Here is a 23,818-nt window from a genome sequence, read left to right as displayed (position 1 = left end):
CCTGAATTGTGGGAATTCCAGCCATCTCTGGGTTCCTCCAAGCAGCTAGGTCCAAGATTGAGGCGTCTGATCTGGGAATGGTCTTCCGAGCCTGAGCCCAGCCAGCTTCCCTGCCATTCTTTGCAAGGACTATGTGTATGGCACTGCACTTACTTTCCCAGAAGTGCTTCTGGGACTGAAGCCTGCACAAAGGAGCGGTTAAATGTGTTTCCCTCCCTTCTGGCTCAGCTGGCTCCTGAGCCTCAGGTCACACACAGCTCATAGTTCCTATCAACTTTTCCCAAAGGACCCCTGGGCTCCTGCAGGAGCCAGCACTTCCCTGGAACAGGAAGCTCTATTTACACTGTCTTGGAGCCTGGTGCTCATCCATAAAAGGGAAAAGAGTCCTTTAGGAAAAGGGCAGGGTGCTTGGAAACTCTTTAAAAGTGAAAGCTTCCCAACCGGTTTCTGTTGTTGTACTCTGTTGCTTGATACAGTTTTTCAGAACATAAAAACACATGCTGTTTGGACCAGCAGAGCAGCATATCTGAAAGCCGACATCCAATAAACAAAAAATATGGAGAAAATGTCATGGGAACCTTCCAGATTGCACACCTAGGACATATATTCTTTCTTTCTTGCAACATAATTCCAGACAGCCATATTTGTTTGTATGTGAATAACCCAACTGTACTCTAAATGAGGAAACAGGGCTACCTAGATTTTGGAATATCATGATCTTTATTTAGGTCTGTGGGTGATGCATGCACTTTCCCATACTGGCATCTGTCATGTAAATTCTGTTTCATTTGCTAACAGACCCACTTGATGGAGCAATGTGTGTCCAAAGTGAACAAAAAGTGAGCCCTCGAATGCAATTTGGGATATAAGAAAGGGCATTAGGAATCAGAGCTCTTGGGGGAATTGGATCATAATGCTCAATAATTATTTCATCATAATTTAAATTATTAGTAATAATGTTCATCATTTGTTAATGGTGATTATGAACAATTACTGTGAATTGTTACAAGGCCTTGGGCTAGCTAGGTACCTTATACTTATAAACTCATTTTACCCTCATGATTATCTTGCGAGTTTGGTGCTATCCGAATTTCCAGTGTACAGATGACACAAAGTGGTTTAAGACATGCCTCCAAAGTCATAGTAAATAGTGAAGCTGGGACAGGAACCTAGGTATCTATCTCACTAGATTGATGTTCTAACTATTTTGCTTCACTGCCTCTTATACTTTGCCTGTGTTCTAAACACTTTAAATGTATTCTCACTTTTAATTTAAACAGCATGAATCAAGTATATTAAGTTAAATTATGAATAATGAATAGAGTTTAATGAGCTAAAATAATCATTTATTCGTCTTCATTTATTTAACACCCAGGACCATACCTTGGTTAAACACAGAGATTCTGGTTTCCCTGGGACTGAAGTAGTAGGTCAGAGGCCATGATTCCAGCACAGTGCCTTCTAGCTGAGGGACATAAGGTTGAAGGATGGCTTTTGTTATTGTCTGTCCAAATGTTGCTATAATTGTTAAGATGATGGAGACTTGAAATACTGAAGGAATAGGCAGAGAATATTAAGGAACAGGTAGAGGGGAAGGAGGGGGGGGGAATAATTGAGAGTTTAAGATTTTAGAGATAGTAGTAATTAATTGCTTCCCTTCATAATCAAAATTATCAAACAAGATGTCTGAAACTGTTTTGTTTCTTCACTTTCTAGTTCCTTCTCATCTCATTTCAGTATGACATTCTTGATGGGGGTGCTGGAGATAGAACCCAGGGTGCTCTAACACTGAGCTACACCCCCAATCTTTTAAATTTTATTTTCACACAGTGTCTCTCTAAGTTTCCCAAATTGGCTGGCCTCCAATTTGTGATCCCTCTGCTCAGTCTCCCAAGTAGGTGGAATTACAGACATGCACCACCATGCCTGGTTCAGTATGACTTTTATTAAGGTCACCAATAGAGCTGGAAATGTGGCTCATTGGTAGAGCAATTGTCTAACAGGCACAAGGCCCTGAGTTCTATCCCCAACACTGAAAAAAAGAATCACTGGTGACTTCCATTTTGCTGGAATCATAAAATCACTACTGAGTATGTTAGGTCTAAGCAGGATGGAAGGTAAATCTGATCTTAGACGGGGAGCAGGCACTCTGCATTAACAAAAGGTTTTGAGAAGAAAACTTGGACAGATGCTGGTTGTGCTATAGATTTGGTAGCAAGTGAGACATTAGAAATTAAAATAGATAGAAAATGTGAGCAGGGAGTAAGGGAATCAGGATCATGGTGAGATAGTCAACAGAACTGAGTATCCTATGTAGCTGGTAATCAAAAGTTTGTAGTGATCTCTATCTGCCTGGCTACAACCACTCCTCGGCAGTACTCAGCTGCCTAGTGCAAGACCAGACAATGAGTGTAATTGGTTCATTCAGATTTTAAGTTTTCCAGGCATGTGTAGCAAAAGCAGTGCACAGGAGCTTGGAGTGTTTGCAAGAAAGTTCTTGATGCCATTGGCCACATATCCTACCTGAACGTCGGGACAGTTCATAGAGGATCCACGAATGTGGAAAAAGGTGGAGGAGGAGGAAGCAGAAGTGACTCGGAGGTAGGTGGTGGGGATATCTGAAAAAGAAGCTACAGGGTCAGGGTTTAGGATCAGCTAAGAGGATGTTTGAATCCATGATTCTGGAGGTGGAGCCATGTCAACATGGTTTAGATTTCACATTCTGCACCACGACAATGGGAAACCATGGCTGAGCAGAAAAAAAATGTCCTTGGTCAAGGAGCTAAGAAGCCACAGAGTCAGATGTGCCCCAAGTGAAGGCAAACATGAGGATGGAGAGAAGAATGAGGTTCTGAGGTTCCATGAACAGCAGCAAGTGTCAAGGGGACACCTTAGCAAAGCTCCCCATCCTTCTCACTTTCAAAGCCTTACTGTTAGTGAGGGAGCTGTCATGGAGCAGGCCAGCCTTAAACAGCCTAGGACATCAATTTCCCAATTGAGGCACATTACACCTGAAAAATGATCAGCTAAGCATGTACAGTACTCATGCCACCAAAAGATGGCAAACCCTAATGTAAAGTGTGAATTCTGGGTGATAATGATGCATCACTGTAGGATCGTCACTTGTTGCAAATGGAACATTCTTTGGGGGATGTTCATGTAGGGAGCCATGCATCCACAGGGGAAGGGAGGATAAGGGACACATCTGTACTCTCTACCCAACTTTTCTATGAACCTAAATCTGCTCTAAAAATAGATTTAAGACAAAAGATGCTAGGAAACCACCAAAAAGTTGGTAGGAAGTGGGAGGAAGTTAGGTTAAAATGAACTGTACTTATTTCACAATCTCAAAAGGAGCCAGCTTCAAAAAGGTGGGAGAAATAGTACATCCACGGGACTGAAAATTAGTCCGATCACTTTGGAAAGCACTATGAAGATTCCTAAAAAATAAAATAAAATAAAAATAAATTAAATAAATAAATAGGAATAGATGACCCAGTTATCCCACTTCTCAGTATTTATCCCAAAGAACTAAAATCAGCAAACTATACTGATACAGACACATCAATGTTTATAGCAGCAAAATTCACATTACCCAAGTTATGGGACCAGCCCAGGTGCCTGTCAGCAGAAGAATGAATGAAGAAAATGTGGTATGTATACACAATGGAGTTTAACTCAGCCATAAAGAGGAATGAAATTATGGAATTTGCCAATAAATACATGGAACCGGACAACATCATGCTAAGTGAAATAAGCCAGGCTCAGAAAATCAAGGGTCACTCTCATATGAAGAAGCTAGAGCAAAGTAAGGGGAAAAAAATGAACAGTGGGGTCAGATATCATAAAGATAGAGGGAAAATCTGTGTAGTACAAGAGGATTAAAGAGAAAGGACAGAAAAGGGGAGAAAAAAATGGAATAAATTTGATAAAATTATGCTATCCATATGTACAAATATACCACAGTGAATTTCACCTGTATATATACATCTTTAAAGTACCAATTAAAAAACAAATAAATAGAAGGAAGATCAGTAAAGGAGAGAAAGGAAATAATGGAAAGGAGGAAGGGAAGGGATGAGGAAGCACTGGAAACTGAAATAGAGCAAATTAAAATCCTGCATGAATAATTATGTCAAAATGAACCCAACTATTATGTATAAGTGTGATGTACTAATAAGAACACTTTTTAAAAAGCAATGTCACTTCCTGTTTTCCCCTCACCTTTCTGGGTAGAGTGAACCATAAAAGAATTCTGACCTAAGACCCCCCACCCCCGTGATGGGTATCCTGCCCTATGCCCAAGGGAGCAATGAAGACACAGATATATGGAGAAGAATCTGAACAAATAGGCATTGCTGAGTTCACCCACGTTGCTACCATGTGATCATCCTGCTTTGTCTTCCAGTAGTACCCTAGGGGACTCCTCATTAAACCTGAGCATACCAAAATGTAATTTTCCCTGTTTCTTTGTTGTCTTCATTTCTGGAGTCTCCTGTATCATGGAAAACTTTGCTGAAATAAATTTGTTCTGCTTTTCTCTTAAAAAAAAAAAAAAAAAAAGTGGAGGAGGTGGATGGAGCCAGCTTGGTGTCTTAGTCTGTGTTCTGTTGACATAATAGATTACCTGAAACTGGATAATTTATAAAGGAGAGAAGTTTCTTTAGCTTATAGTTCTAGAGGCTGAAAGTCCAAGATCAGGCAGCTGCTTCTGGTGGGTCTCCTGCTTTGTCATAACATCACAGAAAATCAGGTCACCCTGGTGCATGTGTAAAAGACAGAAGCAAGAAGGACTGGGTTTGCTTTATAAAAACCTGCTCTTGCTCTTGTGACAACTAACAAAATTCAGAGAGAAAAGCATGAATCCCTCTTGATAACTTCATCACCTATTAAAGACCCCACCTCCCAACACTTTCACAATAATAATATTCAGTAATATTAAAATTTCAACATGAGATTTGGAGGGGACACTACATATTCAAACTATAGCATACTCTGGCATTGTAGACTGAACCATACAGAAGGAAATATTTTATAACACCTTAAGGGCAGCAAACACTCTGACCCTTCCAAGCCTTTGCCTCTGTCTTCAGAAGGACCTTTCCATCTCTTGCTCTTCTTGCCTATGTACAAATTTCTTTGCAACCTCAGGACTCAGTTTCCTAGGCTTAACTCAGGAGCATTCCTTAAGATCTCCATAATACTTAGCACACTGAAAGGCAATCCCTGATTCAGTGTGTGTAGCCTCCCTCCCTCAATCAACTCCAGAGTATAGGAGCTGATTCTGATCATCCTAATGCTCCTGGTGCCTGGCAGAATTCCCTGAACATGGTGACCAGGTGTTCAGCAACTATTGTTGGAATAAGTAGTGAAAATGAGAGCAATGTGAGACCAATGACTCCTCAAAAAGTTCTTTTGTCTTATGTTTGGAGAATAAGTGAAGAGCTCATCAGTATCCAAAATGGAAGGTACACCAGTATCTACGGATTATATACCTGTTATAATCCAAGTATTGTCTAGACCCAGAACTTTGGACATAGCTCCCCACTGGGACATGGCTTTATCAGGGTACAGTTTGCTTTTTTTTTTTTTTTTTTTTGCAGTCAAGTAAGGAATTTGGCATATGTTTGTTTAATTAAATGAATAAATAAAAGATCTCTGATCCTTACAATGCAACAAGGTCACTATTAACATTTCCATGATATGAAGAAACTGAAGTTCACAGAGGTAAGTTAAATATTCAAGACTATCCCAGATAGTAGCAAAATCAGAATTGGACACCTTGTAACTTTCTTAACTGAGAAATGGTCACTCAATTAAAAAAAAAAAAAAAAATGGGGCAGATTTTTTTTCTGTTTAAAATAAGAAAACACACCACCTATAAAACAGAATTAGTCAAAGAAAAACTGAGAGTGGATTTAGTGCTGGATGAAGGTGAGTTTGGGTATCATAGAGAGAGGACTTTCTAGCCCCAGTGGCTCAGCTCAAGGGGAGCCCAGCGCAGAGAGGCTGCTCTTTCCTGAGCATGCCATGTCTTGGAGAAGCCAGCTAGAGTGACAGCTGTTCAGTGGTTACTGTTTCATTTCTTAGCCAGCATCAAAGAATATCAGAATTAAGCCAGGCTCTCTTTTTTTTTTTTTTTTTTTTTTTAAAGGTCCAACAAGGAGGTTTAAGAAAAATCCTCCATTTGATTTTATATCACTTGAGAGTCACTCAACTCCCAGATTTCTTAGATGAGGAAATGGGTGTTTTTTTCCCCCTTTTTATCTGAAAAAGTCACAATTTCTTAGTAAAGATTACTCAGCTAGTCCTTACCATAACCTATGAAGATAGTCTATATTTTTAGTTTCATATCCACAGCAAGGAAACACACTCATGGATGGAAAATGATTTTCCTAAGGTCATGAGTCAGTTGCAGGACTCAGGGACAAATTAGGTATCCCAGTCTTAGTAATTAAGCTTCAAGTTCCTACTCAAACCTGAGACAAAGAAAAGCAATCTTACAGTATCATCTGAAAATAATTTTAATGCCAAGTTCTGTTGTATGTTGACATCTGTTAAGCAGCATTCTTTCTAACTGAAAAACTCCACTCAGTATTGCCATAGGGATCACAAGAGACAATAGATGGGAAGTGCTGAGAACAACATATAAGATGTAGTAACTGCTCAGTAAAATATCCCTTTGGGCATCTGTAGTAATTCTGTGTCATTTCCCTCTTCTCCTTAATTTGAAGAAATAAGAGCTATGCTTACTAATTTACTGATATCTATAAGATAAATGTCATGTGCAGAAAGAGTCATGCTTAGCCAGCTCGCTCCACTGGCTGGTTTCTGTTTCCTAAAACATGAACAAACTGAATTGAGTTCATTTGTTAGCAGCATATTCTCAAATAGTACTGGATAGTTGTAAAAATAGCTCCTATTTATTATTCTTAAAAATATGACAAACACAAATGAAGAAACAAAAAATTTTATTTAAAATTTTAAAATAATTCAAGATTTCATAGTCCTCAAATTGATGTCTAATTATTTTATTTAAATTTGATTTTTTTTCAATTTTTACTGTTGCTATACATAGTTATGAATAGTCTGTTTAATACTTTTACTTGTTTTTATGAATTTCTATCTTTTCTGTTGAGTCCCAATTAAAGTTAAAGAAAAGATAGAGTTGGGTCTAGAATTAGATTCCATAGCTCTGTAGCTCCTTACGTGACCACCTGCAGGATGCTTTACTAGATTTGAGGACACCATCACAGAATAACCCACTTCAGATATTTTGGAAATTGCCACAGAGGGTCTTCTGACTTCATCTACAGCCGACTTCTGCATTTCAAAGTTTTCTTGCAGCCTACACTAAGTGAATGTGTTCTAAATCCTCAAAAATTAGATTGTAAAAGTTTTAAAATAAAAAAGTTAAAATAGTACAAAAAAGATAACAATAAATCATTGTACAAGAAAGAAAAAATTAGATTGTGGCATCCAAATAAAACTCACATATATTGGAATAAGAAAAATATGTTTTTACTTGTTAGTACCCAGTTAGTACCCAAGAAGGAAGAAGTTGCTTGTTTATTTGTATATTTACTTGCAATATTATATACCTTTTTTCTCATTAAATCATGAGGTCTTTTGCATCTAGATCAGGAATGTGATTTGAATAAAGTTAGAAATTTAAAAATAATTTCACCTGTAATACCAGTTGCTCAGGAAGCTGAGGCAGAAGGATTGCAAGTTCAAGACCAGCCTGGGAAACTTAGTGAGACTCTGCCTGAAAATAAAAAATAAAAAGGGCTGGGGCTGGGAATGTAGTTCAGTAGTAGAGCACCCCTGGGTCCAATCCCCAGTGTTTAAAAAAAAAAAAAAAAAAAAAAAAAAACATGGAAAAAAACCTTTCTGGGAGGTTGATATTGAGACACTTTCCTCATTTTGTCAAAGTCCCGCACAGAGAAGCTAAATGACTTGTCCAAGGGCAAACAACATCCAAATCAGAAAGTTCAACTTTTAAAACAGACTTCCATTTAAAAATATCTTCACAGGACAAATTCAGCTCTGCTCAGTTGAACAAGAATTTATAGTAATTGGCAGTTGCTGGGCACTGTGATGTATTTCAAGGTTATACAGATGCCCAGGGGCCTGTCTCCAGGAGTAAAGTCATAGTCAGCAAATAATTTCCCTGAAATGTGGAACACACAGGAGCAAAGGCACTAAGCACATGAAAGGAAGGATTCTTGTAGAAAAGGTTACTCCACCAGTCACAAAAACAGGAGTCTGTTGAATAAAGACAGTCTAGATTATGACTTTTTTTTTTTTTTTGCGGTGCTGGGGATCAAGCCCAGAGCCTTGGGCTTACAAGGCAAGCACTCTACCAACTGAGCTATCTCCCCAGCTCCTAGATTATGACATTTATCCAGATAATTGAAGAGTGAAAAGAAGGTGTGAATAATTCCCTAAGCAATTGAAATGAATCCACAGGTTATTTCTGTGTCCATAGACATGTCCCAGAACATAGAAAACTACTGAAGTGTATACGACCATCTACAAAAGTTACATGTTTATAAGACACGCAGTTACTCTTGTCCATTATTTTTAAATTCAGTTTGACCATGCATTGAAGTAGAACTACATTGATTCTACATCCAACTGAAAGCACCTAAATGGTCTACAACTTTTCTTTGGCAGCTAGGCTAAAGTCTAATATGCAAGATAGATAAAATGTGCAGTATCTCCAACTGGGAAAGAGGCAAAAGCCACAGTCTTCCCTCACTTCCTTGGCTAAGGACACGATTACTCAGGATCATACTAGCATGCCAGATACTGGTTGGAAGTAGGGTACACAGGGTTCTCTTTAGATCTGGCAATGCCAAATTTCTTGATCAGGGTGCTGGTTATGTAGGTGTGTTCAATTTGATAAAATTCACCAAGATGCACTTTAAAGATATGCTAAGTGAAATAAGTCCTTCACAAAAGGACAAAACTATATGAGCCCACTTATGTGATCTACCTTGGGTAGTCAAATTCATAGACACAGAAGGTGGATGGTGGTTGCCTGGGGATGGCAATGAGGAAGAATCAGTGTTTAAGAGAAATGGAGCTCCAGGTAAGAAGATGAAAAGTTTCTGAGATGGACGGTGGTAATTGCGCAACAGTGTGAATACACTTAGTGCCAGTGAACTATGCACCCCCAAAATCATTAGACTTTCCTATTGTAGATATTTAATCACAACTTTTTTAAAAAAGAAAAAAAAATGGATGGAGCTGTATTTTGTGATTTGTACACTTTTTCTACATGCAAAAACTTTTTTTTTCAAGAAGCCTAATCAAATATTAGTTTTGTCATCATTCTCTAGAAACTCTTGGAAGCATGGTGTTTTTCCATTGTCTCTTCCATGAAGGACCAAAGGCTAGTTCCTGCTATTTCATCTCATCTCCAAAATCAAACAAACCAAGATTTGACAACCTTGGTGACTCCCCTCACTGTTATTTCCTGAAATGTGTCTGAGGTTCTTTGTGCTTCTGTTTGGCTTTCCCTCTTCCCAAGAGGTCTGTGCAGGCAGGCATGCCCTCCAGTGATGGGGACACTCCTAGATGGAGCTTCCTCTGCCCTCCACCAGGGAACCCCAGGGTTAGACCTGACTGAGTGATGTCCAGGCCAAGCTTTCACAGATTCTGTGATTATCAGGAAACTTTAGCAGAAGGACTTTTTTTAAACTTCCCTGGCAACAGAAATAATCCTCCTAAAATAAATTATTCACTTTGGGCATCAAAATCAAGGGAAAATGTTAGAATATATTTATCTAAGATATTACTGATGATTTATTACTGTAATTTGCTTAATAAATATTTATGAGGTCCTTTTATTTGAATAAAAAATTCTTACTTTTGAACAATGTGAGTTTTGGTGACTTTATAATTATTTTTATTCTTTATAATAATGGTTGTTATAAAAGAATTATTATAGAGAATAAGTTTTTTTAGGGAAAACAAATTTGGTACAATTATGATCTGAAATGGCTCTATCTAAACATGTTGATTTGAAGGGTTGTGCGTGTATGTCACTAATTCTCCTCAATGATTAAAAATCTAAAAAAAAAAAAAAATTCATTATAAGTTGTTTAAAACCCTACTTACTTAAATATAGATTTGACAGTTTATGCATATGTATATATGCATACATATTTCCAGTAAGTTAAAAATTCAGACAGTTAAAAGATGAACTCCCTGTATTTTGAAGAATAAATTTTTGATTAGTTTGTATTTTAAACTTTAATTTTCTGCTATTTAAAAAAATTTTGTTTTGCAATAGTAGCATGTATGTTTTCTAGTTTTTAATATTTATATGAATCTACAGACTATTTCTGTATCCACTTATGTATCCTGAAAACTATTCAGATTTATGAGTTTCTTCCAAAACTACAATTTTATATGATACGTAAAGTTACTCTCGTCCTTTATTTTTAACCTTAATTAGACCGTGATTGAGAAGATCTACATCAATTCTGCTTCAAATTTAAATTTTCAAGATTTATTCAAACAATTTTTGGGCTACATCAAAGACTAATTTATTTTCCCCCTCATTTTATTGGTTGTATTAACCTTTATTAAGCATCTTTTATTTTCCAAGCACTTTTTTTGTGCTTTCATGTTTAATCCCGTTTCATCCCCCCAGAATCCCTGGTGGGTAATGCTATTATTATCCTCAACTTACAGACAAGGGAATTAAGCACAGAAAAATTAGAAAACACAGGGCTATATGACAGAGCTAAAATGCTAAATAGAACTAACCCAGGTCTCCTTAATTTCATAACTCCCTGAGAGGCAGATACTACCAGCAGACTCTGAACACCAGCAGGGTCTGCAAAGAAGGCCATTTTCATTCTTGGCCAATTTTGAACTTGTTCCCATTTGGTGTGCTGATTCCACATCTGCACAGCCCTACATCCACAATCATCTTGTTACAAACCCTATGAAGCCGACGGACAAGCACAAGCCTGGGAACAGAGCTCAGAACCTGTCTCCATGCCCAACATCTCTTAGTTGAGGTGCTTTTAATCAACCAAGTTCCAACAGCTACACAAGGTAGCCCTGAGCTCCACCCAGAGATGAGAAAAAGTTGAAGCCAAGAAAATGTGGCTCAACCTGGAGTTGGCACAATTTTCAATGAAAGATCACTTTGGGGCTGAATTCTCAACTTTCATCACTTCAGTGAAGTAGATTTTGACACAGCATCTTCATATTCCCTGATTTCGTCTTTTACTCTGGAGGAGAACACTCCATGATATAGCTGAAAGGACCAATCATCTTTTATTAAACTCCCAAACCTTCTTGGCTTTCAGAGATTTGCTGGAGGGAGGTATCCAAAGACTCTAACAGTTATTCTCAGAGCTTAAACTAATATAACCATCTCTGTCTGTAGAAGTTTTTGGAATACAGCTAGCTGGGATATGTGAGGTAGGATTCGTCTCCCAGGTTTCTGGTGAGAAGCACAGTGCTATGGTTGACTCTGAGAGTCACATCTGTCACAACACACTTTTAAAAAGTATTTTGTGTCAATTAAGGAATAAAACGTTGATATGTATTCCTCAAAGTTCTTAATATTGTTCTCATCATGTGTTTTTAAAGTTATGATTCTGTGTTATAAATAATAAAACAACTCCGGCAACTCATCTGTCCTTCCAAGACTTGCAGAGCTTAACAGTTACAAGGCTACATCTTAAAAACAACAATGAGTTCTGATTTCAGGCCCATCTAAATAACCCTAAGTCTCAAACACTACCAATTATTAGCAAATATGTCCTATACTGAGATTTCTAGTATGCCTCTGGTAAAAAAAAAAAAAAAAAAAAAGAAAAAGAAAAATATTCTGACCATATTTAATAAACCTGTACATAGACAGTCTTCAAAATTCTGGTATTTCACTCCTAGGTGGTCTACCTGACAGACATTGAGAATGTGCCTCCAGTAACATGGGCAAGAATTTTCATGGTGGCATTGTTTATCATAGCCAAATACTGGAACCAGTCCATATTTTTACAGACAGGAAAATGGATGAGTAAATAGACCCACAGTATTAATACTATTGAGTGCTATACAGCGGTGAAATTGGCGAAAGTTAATGTACTTATGTCCATGTTTTTACTTGGATGATTCTAAAAGTTTATCAACCTAAGAAAAATTTCAGAGGGTTATGTACAGCACAGAACACCATAAAAAGACGAAGAGTAGTCCACAAAATGGGAGAGAATATTTGCAAATCATATATACAATCAAGGATATATATCTAAAATACATAAAGAACTCTTAAACCTCAATAATAAAGGTAAGTTTTTCTATTTAAAAATGGACAAAAGTTCTGAATAGATGGTTCTCCAAAAACACACAAATAGCCAAGCTATTGAAATATGAAAATATGTTCAGTTTCAGCATTCATTATGGAAATGCAAATCAAAATCATCACACCTACTCAGCTGACTATAATCAAAAAGACAGATATAAGTGTTGGTGAATATATAGGTAAATCACATACACTACTGGTGGGAATATTATAGGATGCTACTTCTTTGGAAAACAGTCTAACAGGTCCTCAAAAGATTAGATACAGAGTTGCCATATGATTAAGTAATTCGGCCCCTAGATACATACCCAAAAGTATCAAAACATGTATTCACATAAACTCAAACAGAAATACTGATAAAAGTATTATTTACAATGACCCTTATGTGGAAACAATCTAAATATTCATCAGTGGATGAATAAATAAATAAAATTAAATGATAAATAAAATGTGACACTTCCATACTAGGGAATATTATCTAGCAATAAAAAGGAATGAAATACCAACATATGCTACTGCAATGCGTGAGTTACAAAAAAAAAAAAAAAAAAAAAAAAAAAAAAAAAAAAAAAATTACTATGTTTTGTGAAAGAAGCCATACAGACCCAAAAGGGTCTGTATACATTATAGGTCTGTCTATATACATATTGTCTGATCCATTTATATGAAATGACCAGACTGTGCCATTCTCTAGAGACAGAAAACATGTTCCTGGTTGCTTGTGTCTGGGAGTGGGAATGGGGAGAAGTAACTGTTGATTGATGCAGGTAGGTTTTTAATGGCAGAGGCAATGAGTAGTGTTAATGAAAATTTTCTAAAATTGTGATGGTTCTGCAACTTTGTGAACATATTAAAAACCTTGAGGGCTGGGGAAATAGCTCAGTTGCATGCACAAGGCCCTGGGTTCAATCCCCAGCACCACAAAAAAAAAAAAAAAAAAAAAAAAAAAAAAAACCTTGAATTGTATACCTTAATAAATAAATTGTATGGCATGTGAACTATATCCCAATAAAACTTACGCAACAGATTTGTACATTATAACATGATTTATATTTAAAAATTTAAAAATGCAAAATAATATTATCTATTACATATGAAAACGCATATTTGGAAATGTGGGCAAAAGTGCTATCTAAAATATTTAAAGTCTGCTTCTGGCCTGGAGCTATGGCTTAATGGTAGAGACCCTGGGTTCCATCTCTATGCTGCCCCGACACACACACACACACACACACACACACACACACACAGAGTTTTATTTCGACATGTTGCAGGGAGACAGGGGCTCAAACAATCTCACTTTTTTTTTCAAAATAAAAGGAACTCTCACGGAGTTTTCAGGTTATTAAAAGTTGGGTGGTGAGTACATGAATTTTTGTTGTATTATGCTCTGTATTTTTCTTTTCTTTATACTTGAGATATTTCAAAGGTTTCTTTAAATGCTATATTTCTAGACCTCAGCCTCATGAAAGTCCATGGCAAAGATCTCCAAGCAGGTCCGTTTGCTTCAGAGATCTGGTCATTAAACATTTGCCAGTATACTACCGCCTGGAGGCTAAAACAGTCTGCTCGCTTGAGTGTGAGAGGGTAAATCTATTTGGGCATGTTCAAATTCAGTCAAGGGCCACATTAATTTTTATTTATTTATTTTCATGGTGCTAGGGATTGAACTCAGGCCCTACAGCAGTGCTGGCTCTCTACCACTGAGCTCCACCTCAGCTCTATTTATTTATTTTAATTTTTATTTATTTTATTTTATTTTTAATTGGGGCTTCTTAGTTATGCATGACAGAATTCATTTTGATACAATTATACAAGCATGGAATATATCTTATTTAGCCCTATTTATTTATTTTGATATGAGATCTCACATGTTACCCAGGCTGGTCCCGAACTCATGGGCTCAAACAATTCTTCTGCCTCAGCCTCCCTAGTAGCTAGGCATGTGCCATGCACCTGAGGGCCACTTTATTTGAAGCAACTGTCATTCAGTTATATTGAAAATTGGGTTTGCACTGTACTAGCAAGAATTCCCAGAAAGTACAAAGGAGTGATTTCAGCCCAGAGAGCCCTGGCTTCCCCCGAAGCACGTCTTAATCATCCCTTAGCACCACTCCACAAGTTCACTCTCAGGTAAACAGTGGCCTGCCAAAAACTTCCTGACCTGGAAGCAGAAGGTTTAAGAGCATTTCTGGTAACTGTTGGATTAAACTCTTAACTTCTGGGAGCAAGTCGCTAAAAAAGTTTTAAACTTTTTGGCATAGGCACATAGTTTAAAAGATTCAGTTAGATGATTTTTGTCCTAATTGAAATATTCCAATGCCAAGATCATCAAATAAACTCATTTTTAAAAAAGATCCTTATCCTCAATCTCTCATCTTTTTTGTCACATTGGTAGTACTATAGTTTAAAGGCCTCTTAAAATTTTTTTTGCTGTTTAATACAATGGCTGTGTTTGAGAGCAACAAATTTAAGTCAAATCCAGCTGTGGGTGTGCATAGCTTAGTGGTAGAGCAGTTGCATAGCAGGGTCAAGGCCCTGGGTTCCACCCCTTGTACGTTAGTAGTAGTAGTAGCAATAGTAATATGTGTGTGTGTTTAAAGTAGTTATTAGAGATTAGCAGCAATCTTTCCCCATCACGTACACCTAGATTTTCCTCTGTTGCAGACTCCTTGTTTTCCTTGTACAAAAGAGCCAGAGGTTCAAAAGGGAGAAAGAGAATAAGGCCATAGACTCCCAGGATTAGATGTTGTGTGATGCTAACACGACATTAAAGATCTTTTTGCTCTTCCTTCTACAAGAAGCTCCAGGCATCCCATTACATAAACTGCTTTGAGAGTTAATGCCTTTCCCCGTGTGACTCATGATTGTGCCGGTCCTTCCAGAAGGGATAAAAATACAATGGATTACAGCATTGCAGCGTCTGCAATTCCCAAGGAAGAAGTGGCTCTAGACATTTATACACCGAGCCTGGCGGCCGAGTGCGGCTGAGTGTGTCCGAAAGCAGTTGGATGCCGGACAGTTTGTGCCGCAAGGCAAGGACAGGAAGCATTGCGCGTTTCTGCAGCCGTGGTTGGCTTGAGATAATACCATTGTATACCCAGCCCAGCGACCGCTCCCATTGCTGAGAGCCGGGGTCTGGCGTCTGGCTCCTTGGCTGCGGGCCAGGCTGAGGTCCTGCCGTCTGAAGGCAGGGTGTGCGTCCCCTCCCAGGCGGTCCACACACACAGTGCCGGCCACACCTCACCTTCCAGAGGAAATCTGGCCAGAAAGCCAGACTTCGTGACTTCTCCTTTATGAGCTTTACCCACCCCCCAGCCCTTTCCCGGGTTTTTTGTTTTCCGCTTGGGTGCAGTGCGGGTATTCACCCTGCGCCCAGATGGGGATTTAAAGCCCCAGGCAGCAAAGGAGCTGATGACAGGGTTATTGGAAAGATACAGTATCTTGCTGCGCCCTGCTGCCTTGGACGGGCAGCGCCCGGCTCTCGCTTCTCAAAGAGGCTGGGCTCTCATCACTTCTACAAACGCCCATCTCCTGGAGCCTTCCAGGCAAGAGCACTCACCAAGGACTATTTTAGACGCATTTAGCAGCAATATTGTTTGATTTTAACTAGACATTGTTCTAAATACACAAAAGAGTTCAAGGATGTGGCTGCTGGGTTTTGTTCTTCTTCTCCCTCCCCCTTCCCTCTCCTCCAAGCTGTCAGGTTTCTCTGGGAAAATGGGATGAAACGGTTTGGGGACATTTTCACATTAAAATACTTTAAAATATAAGTTTTAAAAAAGATTTCCTTTCTAGTCATTATAACTCAAATCTACAGAAGTCAGGAAATTCCAAATTTTATGTTGACAATTTTCCCTTAAAACCTTCACCAGATGAAAAACAATGCAAAAATTCTGTTCCTTTGCAAGCATTCCCTGTATGTCACTGGGTGCCAGACCCTCCCCTTGAGAAGATGTTTCAGGGTGAGAAAGAATGGCCCTTTTAAGAAGCAAATATAATCTTTCAGTCCAACATTTTTTCTAAATGATTTCTTAACATAGAAGGCGGTTTCTTTTTGTTAATTTGTACTTTTTAGCTATACATGACAGTAGAGTGTATTTTGACATATTATGTATACATGGAGTATAACTTATCCCATTCCTGTGGTTGTACGTGACATGGAGTTTCACTGGTGGTATATTCATATACGAACATAGGAAAGTTATATCCAGTATAGAAGATGGTTTCTTGATTTAATTTTTACAAGTGGAAAAAAAATTAAAGACAGAAGTAAACAAAAATGTGGTGGCATTTATGTATCCACAAAATTCATGGTTCTGAAGGTGGATTCCCACCCCAGTTCTGCTGGCTGCCAGTGGTAGAACAGAACAAAGTATTTGATGTGTTTAAGATTCAATTTTATTGTGTATAAAAAGGAAGAAGAGGATGATAAGAAGCTACCTTGTATGTTCTTTGAGATGAAATGAGATAATCCATGTCTCATAAGAGAATGTTTCCAGAAATTCTCACATAAACAGTGAAAATGATACCTGGATAATAATATTCATGGTGTTAAAATAAGTGTAGTTGGCATGAACTTCAGAAAAGCTTATTTCAACATGCTTTAGATATGAGCAGAAAGAACCACTGAAACAATCTCAGAGATCAAGTCTGACCAGGAAAATGGAATGCAACTTTGTGTGTGTGTGTGTGTGTGTGTGTGCAAGCGTGTGCACATGTGTGTATGCTGGGAATGGAAAACAGCATTGCATATGCTAAGCAAGCACTCTACATCCCCAGCACTGAGGTGTACTCCCTGAATCTTTAATTCTGGGGATTGAACCCAGGGGTCTCTACTGCTGAGCTACATTCCCAGTCCTTTTTAAAAAGATTTTCTTTTATATTTTTGAGTTCAGATCTCACTAAGTTGCCAAGGCTGGTTTCAAACTTATGATCCTCTCGCCTCAGTCTCTGGAGTCTCTGGGATCTCTGGGATTGCAGGCATGCACCACATTGCCCAGCTTGGAATGTACTTTTTTTTTTTTTTTTTTTTTTACTTAATTTTTTTTTTTAAATTAGAGCATTATACCTATACATAGTATTCGAGTTACTTTTGACATCATCACACATACAAGGAATCTTATTTAAATCCCCATTCCCTCTCCCTTTCCCCCTCTCCCCCCTCCCTTTTTCTCTCCTGGAATGTACTTTTAATAGACATTTCTGAGGTCACAGAAATTATATGAACAGATAAAGACAGTGATATAAGCAAGATATCAGCCTGCTGTCCAGGGTCTGAAAAACCCATTGGGCTTCAGATAAAGAAAGAAAACAAAAAGAAATAGCATGTGGTTTCCAAGTCATAATCAAAGAACCAAACCGTAAAAACAGATGGACCTTTTAGGAGATGAGGGCAGCAGCAGAAAAAAGACCTGGAAATTTTAGAAGACCAAGTCAACTGCTGCTGAGAGAGAGGGCCGTGTGCAGCAGGGCCTCTCATCCAACTTGGCAAAACCGGGAGCCGTGAGTTGAGAGGAGTTTGAGTATTCCCAACACAAAAAAATGATAAATGTCTGAGATGATGAATATGCCAATTACCCTGGTCAGATCATTACACACTGTATACATGTATTGAAATGTCACACTGTACCTCATAAATATGCACAATCACTTCGTGTCAATTAAAAATAAAAATATATTTAAAAAAAACAATGAGTTGAGATTAGTTAACTCAAGGCCTACAACCAGGAAGAAGGGAAGTCAAGATTCAGCAACATGGAGAATGTGGTCCCCACATGTTTCCAACATAGTCAGATGACCCAGGGAAATTAAGTCACTTTTTTAAATGATAAGTCTTAGAGAACTGCAAAAGACAAATACATTGTCTCTCCAGTTACAATGGAAAAAAAAAAAAAGACAGTTCTGGATGTTAAATAGAAAGATCAGCTTAATTTTCATATCTATAAGGATATAATATTTAAAAGTCATCTATCAATAAGCAGCCAAGAAGACTGTGGGAAGAGGAAACCATTCCAGACCAATTTCATTTCCGTCTATGATAGACAGTGAGACCGAGTCATAAAAACAAAACAATAGATGTGAAATCAGCTCCCAGGGCTAGGGCTAGGGAAGCTGGGAGCCCAGGCTGGCCTTCCTGGACAGCTTTCTCAGGCAGATCCTTCTCCCTGCCCACCTGCCGGTGGGAGCTGCTTCTCCCCCAAGCTCACTGGCCTGGTGCTGTTTGCTTTTAGATTTGTTTCCAGAGTCATGTGTTTTGCTTCCTGGCTTTATGTGGCAATGAAGATTCTGTCGGGATGTGTGGGTAGGTTTGGGGTCAGAACAATAAAGGATGCCTGGCTGTCATTCACTGTCACGTGGATTCACGTGGGTCCTACTCCTTTCTGGCTTTGATATCCTGTCCAGTCAAATGAGGATCACAATACCCCACTCTCGTGATTACTACGGGAACTGAAAACCAACAGCTGTATGGTGTGTGGGTCAGCCCATGTTTCACTGATTGCTAACTTGGAGTGCACATCTTCTCCAGCTCTGGGCTTCATTTGGGTCCTAGACTCTTTCTGAGAGGTATGTTTTTAGGCTTCCAAAAGTGACCTAAATAATTTGATGTGTTAGTATTTTATTCTTTCCATGGGCCCTGGCCATTCCCATGTTGTAGCTTGGAACAAGTGAGCAACCTCCACTCCAGCTCAGGGGGCCTAGAAGATCAAGGAATGAAGTTTATTCCCTCTTCCCTTTCCCTCTACATTCTTCTTCTCTTTTCTTCTCCTTTTCCCTTCTTTTCTCATTCCTAGGCCTTGATGCTAACAATACAAAAATTCCTGGAGGTCACACACTTATCCCTGCTGTCATCCTTGCTTTCCAGCCTGATTTCCTGAGGGACCAACTGTCAACAGCATTTTAACACCTGTTGGACTACACCTGGAGTCCCAAAGAGCTAACTCCTCTCCCCATCTCTGCCACTGACTGTCCAACTCGTCTGACCCCAGATTGACTTGGCCACACGTGGCCATTTGCCTGTTTCATAGTGATATACCTGGATGTGTGCAGAGCTGGTAAATATTTGCCTGTGCAGGAGCAGAGAGATGGTGGTGCTGCACAGTGTGGGTGATGAGGCAGCTCATCTCTCTGTGTCAATAGTGTAAAACAAACAGTGGCAATGTGCAAAGAGGAGAGACTGTCCATTAAGCTCAGAAAAGGGGGCTGCCAATGACCAGTCTCCATCTTGTGCCTTCTGGAGCGACCAGCTCAAAGCAGACTGCTTTCTACCCTCAGTGTCAGCCCTTGATTTCAGGATACTGTCCTCCCTCCCCTGGAGGAGCTGCAGGGACCTTTCAATTTTTTTCCAAAAGGGGTTTAAGATTAAACATATCTATTGCTTTCTCATTGTCTGTCTGCTTTTTACCTCCAAGCTATAACACTTTGGCAAAGATAAAAGTAAAGAGATGCAGAAGACATGTTCAGATTAATAGATTAAAAAGCAGTTGTGCCCAGGAAGAAGCAGAACTAGGCTTCTGGAAAATGCCAGAAGTGTCTAATACAAATTTTGGGAAACTGCCCACAAATTGTACATCTGAGACAGGTGGAAATAACTTTGCCACTGAAGAAAAAGAAAACCAGTATAATTTCCAATAAACCAGTATGGTTTCATGGACTTACTATCCAAATTTCTGTTCTACTGTCCCTTGCAGTTTGAGTAAATATCATCTCAAAATATAAATGGAATGGACACAGTGAACTCTCAGTACATCTGACTAAACCACTCATTTCTTTCTGGCATATGAAGATTTATAGGACACGATAATATTAATTTATAACAAAAATAACTTCTGATGAAAAAGAAAATTCAAGTAAGCAGTACTAGGTGTTGCTAACTGAAATGCAAAAAATAAAACTAAATAAACAATATTGCTTTTTCCCAACCAAAATGTGCATTATAATATAGATGTGTTTGTTTAGAAATTAACAACACATAAAGGTGATTTTTTAAAATTATATCATGAGGAAGGAGGCAAAGAAAGTTGAGGATAAAATAACATTCAGATGCCAAGTATTAGATATACTCCAATGAAAAACTCATAAGCTCATTGACTTATTTTAATTATTATGTGTACAACAATCTCACTGGCACACTTGTGTTACTATCTTTACCTGACATGTCTTCCTAGAAAATAGTATATAATGGAGGGAGCCTCCAGAAGAGCGATTGGCCTTTGGGGTGCATGATGGGACAATCTGGCTTAGAATACTAGTTTTCCTACTTTGCCACTTATTAGCTGTGTGACTTTAGGCAAGTTACTTAATCTCTCTGTGTGTATGTCAGATGGAATGAGTAATGGTATTTTCTTCACAAGGTAGTCATGCACGCTCAATCAGGCCAATCATTGAAAATGGGCTTTTAACATAGGAGACAGAAAAGTTAAATAATAACATCATACTATTAAATGAAATTATTCAAATAAAAACCATTTATAACATGCACAATTCTGTTGCAGATCAGCTGTTTATAATCATTATTGATATTATTTATTGAATGCATGCCACATGTAAGGCAAATTCCAAGGTTCAGAGGAAGAAAGAAGTCAACAGAAAATTTACATTAAAAATAAAAATAAATACACACTGTATGGTGGTTCCTCAAAAAAATTAAATTTTACTTCTGAGTATATACATAAAAGGAATGAAATCGGCTGGGCACTATGGCACACACCAGTAATCCCAGCAACTTGGAAGGTTAAGGCAGGAGGACCATAAGTTCAAGGCCAAACTCAGGAACTTAGTGAGTAGTGAGACCTTGTCTCATAATAAATAATAAAAAGGGCTGGAGGATCGCTCAGTGGAGAGCACTCTGGGTTCAATCCCCGGTACAAAAAAAAAAAAAAAAGGAAATGATATGGAGGACTCAAAGAGATAATTTGCAAAAAAAAAAAAAGAGAGAGAGAGAGAGAGAGATAATTTGCACATTTGTGTTCACAGCAGCATTATTCATAACACCCAACAGGAATCAACTCAAGTATCCAATGATGAGCAACCCAAGGGTCTCAGTTTACTGAGAGCGTCTTCAAGGTTCTCCCTGTTGCAGCATGTGTCCAAATTTCCTCCTTTCTCAGGGCAATAATAGCACTTCATTGTATGGCTGAGGATAGAATCCAGGACCCCACTTATGCTAGGCAAATGCTCTACCACTGAACCATACTCTGCAGAACCCACACTTTTAATGCCACTTCTATCCATCTTTCTTCTCTGAAAGCCCTATTCACCCTTCTGCACAAAGCTGTCCCCAGGTTCCACACACCAAGAACAGCACCCAAGCCAAGTCTTTCCATGCTCCTGGGTCCTGGGCCCGTTCTCCTCTGCACCACTCTGGCCTTCCTCCTTCACAGCCCCAGGCGCTCCAGCTCACTCTGCCCTTCCCCAGGCGGGGCCTTGTCATCAGGACAAGAACAGCACTTCCAAGAGACCTTCCTGGTAAGGGCACCCCACCTTCTCTCATTTTTGCACAGCACACATCACCTTCTGCACTGCAAGTGCACTACATTGTCAATCCTGTGGATGAGCAGTTGTCTGTCCCTTGTCCCCAGTAACGTCCTCAACACCAAACAAGCTTCTGGCTCCTAGCAGGTATTGGTAATTATCAGTCAAAAGAATAATCGAAAAAGACAGTCACTGAGGATTGGGGAAGTAGTTCAGTGGTAGAATGACTGCCTACTATGTGCAAAGTCCTGGGTTTGATGCCCAGCACTTCACAAAAAATAAAGTTGTCACTTCTGCAAAATTGGAATTATTCACTTGTGCTATGCCTGGATTATCTAATTAGTTATTTAAATGCAGATGACTTTTAAAATAATTAGACTCACTTAATTTTGAGGTTCTCTCCTTCAGCATTATTTTAAGTTTTATTTTGATGATCCACTTAGGTATTCATATGAAGAACAAGTTTTAACCATGATGTCATTTCCTATTTTCTGATGTGAGTTTCTCAAGTGGAATAAACTTTACAGAACTTAAATGAAGCATAGAATACATGATTTCTTGTTTTTAGTCTCAAAATGAAGTATTTTAAATCAGAACTGATTTCATGGTTGGTTACAGCTCATTCCTCCTAATAGCCTCTTAGGAATGGAAGTTACCTTCCACTTGTAAGTGTTACAACTTGCCATACAATGTACATGCATCTCGTTTTATTGCAATCTCAGTAGAGGACATTGATCCTAGGTCTTGAATCCCTTGCAAACTCACTACTCATTCATCATGCATCTCATTCTAACATCATCCTAACCTATTAAATTTGCTACTTTAAAAATATTTGTTAAATGTCTTCAGTGTACCTGAGCTCTGTTCTTGATGGGGGATGGACAACATATGGTCCCTGCCTTTAAGGAACTTGTCATCTCAGACAGTGCTGTCCATTTTATAAGACAATGGAAATATTGTGGAATTTGTGCTGGTGATACAGCAGCAGTAGCCACATTTTAAGTGTTTGATCACCATGTGTGGTTATGGCATCGGACCATAGAGTCTCCTATAGTCTAGAAGACAGATATAGACAGGAAACCAAATGGGATCAAAATGTTGCAGTCACTGTTTCTGGAGATTACCGTGGGTGGGACAAGAAGAAATCATGGTCACATTTACATGAGAGGTTAGTCAGGTATGGCTTCCTTGATGATATATTGGAAGGATGAGGAGGTGTAAGGGGAATGTGTTAGTCTGTTTGCTGTTGCTAAAAATACCAGAGACTCGGCAAGTTGTAGGGGTACTGGGGATTGAACCCAGGGGTGCTTAACCACTGAGCCACATCCTCAGCTCTGCCCCCTCTTTTTTTTTTTTTTTTTTTTTCTATTTTAATCTTGAGACAGGGTCTTGCTAAGTTGCTCAGGGCCCCACTAAATTTCTGAGGCTGGCTTTTAACTTGCAATTCTCCTGCCTCAGCCTCCCAAGTCACTAACAAAAGAGGCTTATTTTGGCTCACCCTTCTGGTCCAAGGACAAGGAGCCATGTCTGGAGATGGCCTTCTTGCTGGCAGAGTCCCGAGGCAGCTCAAGGCATCACATGGTAAAAGATAGTGCACAAGAAGCCTAGCCAAACCAGTATTTAGAGCAAACCCACTCTTGAGATAACCATAAATCCTTTAATTGCATGAGTACATTAATCCATTCATGAGAGTAGAGCCCTAGTCACCTCTTAAAGGTTCCACCTCTTAGCATCTCATAAGGAGGATTAAATTTCAACATGAGCTTTGGAGGGGACACATCACTTTTGCAGGGAGAGGCAGAAGGGGGAAGAAGGAGAGAGAACTTGAGTAAAGGCACTGAATTCTCAGAGGCTGGTGCAGAGGGTCTGCAAGGCACAGATGACACGTAAGGCTGAAGGGTGTTCAGTGCTTGCAGGATGACTGACTTGAGGCCACTCACTGGACTTGTTAAAAAGGTCATTCTGTATTAAGTCAAGAACTGATTTTCTGTAATTGTGTCCATGAGAGGTAAA

General features: G+C 38.9%; 1 protein-coding gene across 1 annotated transcript in view; it reads left to right on the top strand.

The window, feature by feature from the left end:
* LOC306659482 (uncharacterized protein) overlaps positions 1–23,818 on the top strand; it is a 68,780-nt gene that overhangs the window by 29,432 nt on the left and 15,530 nt on the right. The gene's annotated exons all lie outside the window — the stretch shown is intronic.

This window comes from Sciurus vulgaris, assembly GCF_902686455.1.
Source record: "Sciurus vulgaris genome assembly, chromosome: 1".
NCBI classification, from domain to species: Eukaryota; Metazoa; Chordata; class Mammalia; order Rodentia; family Sciuridae; genus Sciurus; species Sciurus vulgaris.
The sequence above is the reverse complement of the archived record's forward strand: the minus strand, read 5'-3'. Positions and strand labels throughout refer to the sequence as shown.